Here is a 4,250-nt window from a genome sequence, read left to right as displayed (position 1 = left end):
GGAGGCTCTTGGCAGCTCACACCGGCTGCCGGCTGCTCACGCTGGCTGCCGGCCACACATGGTAGCTTATGGCAGCCCAATGCAGCTTCACTGCAGCCTATGCCTTCGCCGGCACCTCATGGCAGCCCAGCTCCAAGTTGAGCTGTTGTTCACCATCTTAGCTGTAGAGGGCACAGTGTCACTGGCCCTCATGTGGGATCCGAACCGGGGCCTGCTGGCGTCCCAAGCCAGTTCTTAACCATTGCGCCACTCGGCCGGCCCCAACATTCTTTAATTCAATGAATATTTATAAGTGCCTACTCTATGCCAGGCATGGTTCTAGAGTTGCCCTGTCCAGTATGGTGGCCACTAGCCACCTGGGCAGTTGAGCACTGAAAATATCTTATGAGTATAAAGTACCAGATTTTGAAGACTTAATATGAATAAAAGGTAAAATATCTCATTGATATTTTTTATATTACAATAAATATAATAATATATACTATAAATGATAACATTTTAAGTTTATTGGGTTAAACACAGTATTAATTGAAATTAAATTCACCTGTTTCTTTTTCCTTTTTAAAATGTTTCCTGGAAAATGAGAATTGTATTGCACAGTGCTGCTCTAAACACTAGTAATAGAGTGCATGAGAAAGGCAAAAATCCCTGTCCTTGTGGATAGTAAATTTTAGTGGGGAAAGGCACAATCAACAAAAGAACCCAGTAAAATGCTATTGTATTGTAATAAAGCAGGGACACAGGATGTGGAATGTTGGCGAGGGTGGTAGTTTTGAATTAGGGTCCTTAGAGAAGACTTCTTGAGAAGGTGGTGGTTGAGTGAAGAGCTGAAAGAGGTGAGGGAAGGAGCTATGTGGCTGAATGGGGACATAGTGGTCCAGGCAGAGGGAACAGAAGATTCAACAGCCCAAAGGACACAGCATCCCTGGCAGGTCCATCTCCTGTGGACCACCCAGGAGACCAGTGGCTGGAGGGTATGAGCCAGGGGTGATGGGGATGATGAGGTCAGGGAGTTGTTGGTAAGAAACGAGATGGGCAAGTGTGGGAGGGCCTTGCAGGCCATTGTAAGGATGTTGGTTTTCACCCAAAGTGAGTTGGGACCATTGGAGGGTTTTGAGCAGTGGAGTGGCCATGATCCATCCTGCCTTTTAACAGGTTCACTCTGGTTGCCATGTGGAGAAGGAGTAAAGAGCAAGACTTGAAGTAGGGAGACATGTTCAGAGGCCATTGCCAGGATCCAGGTGAAGGACGGACTGGGTCGTAGTGATGGAGGTGGTGGGGAGGGGTTGGGCCCTGGGTATATTCTGAAGCGCAGCCAACAGGGTCTGTGGATGTGGGATGTGAGAGGAAGAAAGGAGTCGGGCGGCTCCCCGGTCTTTGGTGTGAACAGCTAGAAGAATGGAATTGTCATTAACTGAAATGGGGATGAGTGTAGGAGGAACAGGGTTTGGGCCTCAGTTTCGTTCACATTGATTGTGAAATGCCTATAGAAATCTAAGTGTAGTTGTCATTGACAATCAGATAGGAAGTCTGGAGACAGGCCTGGCTGGAGATGGATCTGTGGAAGTGGTTAGCTTGTGCACAGTGTTTAGAGTTAAAAGGCTGGGTGAAGTCACCTATGGAGTAGTGTGGACCCATAACCAAGAGGAGTGCTTCTAGTTAGAAGTTAAATTTCAAAATAAAATCTCAGTTTATACTGTTTTACGAGTAGGTATTTTAGGTATAGCAGAGCACTGTATTATATTATATCTCGGGGAACTTATTTTCACTCCTTTACGCTTTTCATTTAAAGACCCTTTTGAAAACCACAAGCTAATGGGATTGTTTTTTTCTTGAGGATGCTACTCTTCCAAGTGTTCATCTTTGTAGTGCCGCTGAAATCAATTTGAGTGCCAATTTCTGGAATTAGTCTGGCTTTCTGGGTTGGCAACTGATTTAGAGACTTCCAAGAAGGATGGGGAAGAGAGACGGTCTGAAGGGTGGGTAATAATGGGTTTTTCATGTTTAAAATATTGGTTTCACCTAACATGTATTGCATATATGTTGTGTGTCAGGCATTCCACTGTTTTGTAGATTTGAAACAAACAACCTCACTGAGGTGGAGTGACCCACATGAGGTCATGTAGCTAAGACATGGAAGAGCTGGGGTTTGAATCTTTGTCTTGAGTCCAGATCTGATGCTCCCATCAGTAAGACGTGGTGATGAATGCATGATTCCAGTGGAATCAAATCAAGTGAGTTGCTTTTGAGTAATGTTGAGTCACTTAGGAGTATTAGAGATCCTGGAATTCCTGAGAGGTAGGAAGAAAAGGGATGATCTTGTTTCCCTTAAAAAAGAACCAAGTGAATCTTTTTTGGAAGGTTGCAGTCCTCTGCTCCTGTCCACCCTCCCCCCACACCATTTTATAAACAAACATTCAGTGAATTAAGTCAAGTGTTGATACCTACTTCTAGGAAAACACCAAACGCTAACACTTGGCAGTCCTTACCTGGGGCACGTCCTCTTCCTCTGTGTCACCCTCCTCTGTGTCACCCATGCCTTTTGCTTCCTGTTTTGTCATGAGATCTTTCCAGTCTCTTATTATTGGCCTGTAATTCCACTGTGATTATAATGCTATGACCTTCCCTGTCCCTCCCTCTCCTTTTTATGTGCTTGGTCTTTGAACAATGTCATTGGGCAAAGTTCAATTCCGTTTGATTGTTTTTCAGTATGGGCCCTTGGAGAGTGGAAGGTAACTCATGCGGGACGAAGGAAGGAGGCCAAGAAAGAAGCCTTAGTGTTGGAATGAACTGGACAAGCATGAGTGTGAAGGAAAGGAGGAATCTTTTGAACAGACCCGTCTCTTACACATCTTTTAAGAGGTTGATTCAGGGTGGATCTATAGTCATAATTAAGAAGCTCTGCCTATTTCTACAGCTGGCTAATTAAAAATAAAATCCTGGTGCTGGTGAGTAGTTTTGCTCTTCACTGGCTCATTTGCTACACAGGCCCTTTCATCTCTAGGTCAGTGTTCAGTGGTTTCCTGACTCAAAGCTGGGTCAAGAATTTGAGGAATCCCAGAGCCTAGAATTACAGCATCAAGAAGAACTAGTTTAGCTTGTCATTAATACTTGAAGAGCACTTCCTATGTGCTGGCTGCTTTACCTCAACTCATTTAATCCCTACAGTAAGCTAGTAAGATAAGTACATTAGTAGGTTCATTTCACAGATGAGGGATTGAGATTTAGAGAGGGTATGTAGCTTGTCCAATTATCACTCAAAGGTGAGTGAGGGGTTAAGCCTGTATGCCCCTAAAAAATTGACTGATCTGCAAGGTTCTTACTGAGGTTGGGTGATAAGATATTGCAAGAGCTATCACCTGCTAAATCCTATGATGTGTGGTTGCTTTCTCTTGCTGAAAGCTCTTCAAGGATTTATTTAATGGGAATCTCTCAAAGCAAGATACCTGAGGTTCCAGAGGGCAGGGACCCCATGGCATTCACCTTTGTATTCCAGGGCCTTGCACAGACTGGTGTCTGTAAACATTTGTTGAAAGACTGACTGGCTCAGGACTGGGTCCGAATGAATACAAGGGGCCTGGAGTGGGTACTGTCAGAATGCTGTTTGCCTTTCTGCTGAAGTTGCCCTTGACTGTTACAGTCCTCTGACTTCAAGAATCAACCCATCCTAACCCATGGGTTTAGTTGTCCATCAACTGATGCATGGATAATCAAAATATGGTCTATCCATACAATGGAATATTATTCAGCCACGAAAGGAAATGAAGTTCTGATACCTGTTACAACATAGGTGAACCTTGAAAACGTGCTACGTGAAAGAAGCCAGACACAAAGACCACATATTATATGATTCCATTTATTTGAAATGTCCAGAATAGGCAGATCCATAGAGACAGAAAGCAGATTAGTGGTTATTAGGAGATTGGGGGGGCGGGGGAGGGGATTCCTCTGCCACTATCCTTCATCTTCTGGTGCCAGGCGCCACCTTATTCAGCTTCCTCTGATGTTCTCAGCTGAATCTGATAAATCCTGGGAAGCTGGTAGTTCAGGTTGTACCACAGTCTAACTCTGAGCAGCTGCCCTTTTGGTTATGAATCCAACAGTAATACCCATGCAGGGCCGGGGCCTGCCTACATCACAGTAGGGAAAAAGAAGAGCTTGGAGAGGGCGAAGGGCCTAGCAAAATCGAAAAGGAAAGTGAGGTAGAAAGGAGGAGGAAGATGGAAACTTCATGATAGGTGCAGGATCCT

At 44.6% G+C, this 4,250-nt stretch overlaps 1 long non-coding RNA gene across 1 annotated transcript; it reads left to right on the top strand.

The window, feature by feature from the left end:
• The first annotated feature begins 554 nt into the window (after positions 1 to 554).
• On the top strand, positions 555 to 2,931 carry LOC109388811 (uncharacterized). Its single transcript, XR_002125261.1, has 3 exons — positions 555 to 1,241; positions 2,055 to 2,234; positions 2,710 to 2,931. It is a non-coding gene; the product is annotated as an uncharacterized LOC109388811 (long non-coding RNA).
• Positions 2,932 to 4,250: the final 1,319 nt, after the last annotated feature.

Source organism: Hipposideros armiger, unplaced genomic scaffold (assembly GCF_001890085.2).
Source record: "Hipposideros armiger isolate ML-2016 unplaced genomic scaffold, ASM189008v1 scaffold_9, whole genome shotgun sequence".
Classification (NCBI taxonomy): domain Eukaryota; kingdom Metazoa; phylum Chordata; class Mammalia; order Chiroptera; family Hipposideridae; genus Hipposideros; species Hipposideros armiger.
This window is presented reverse-complemented; position numbering and strand designations above follow the sequence as displayed.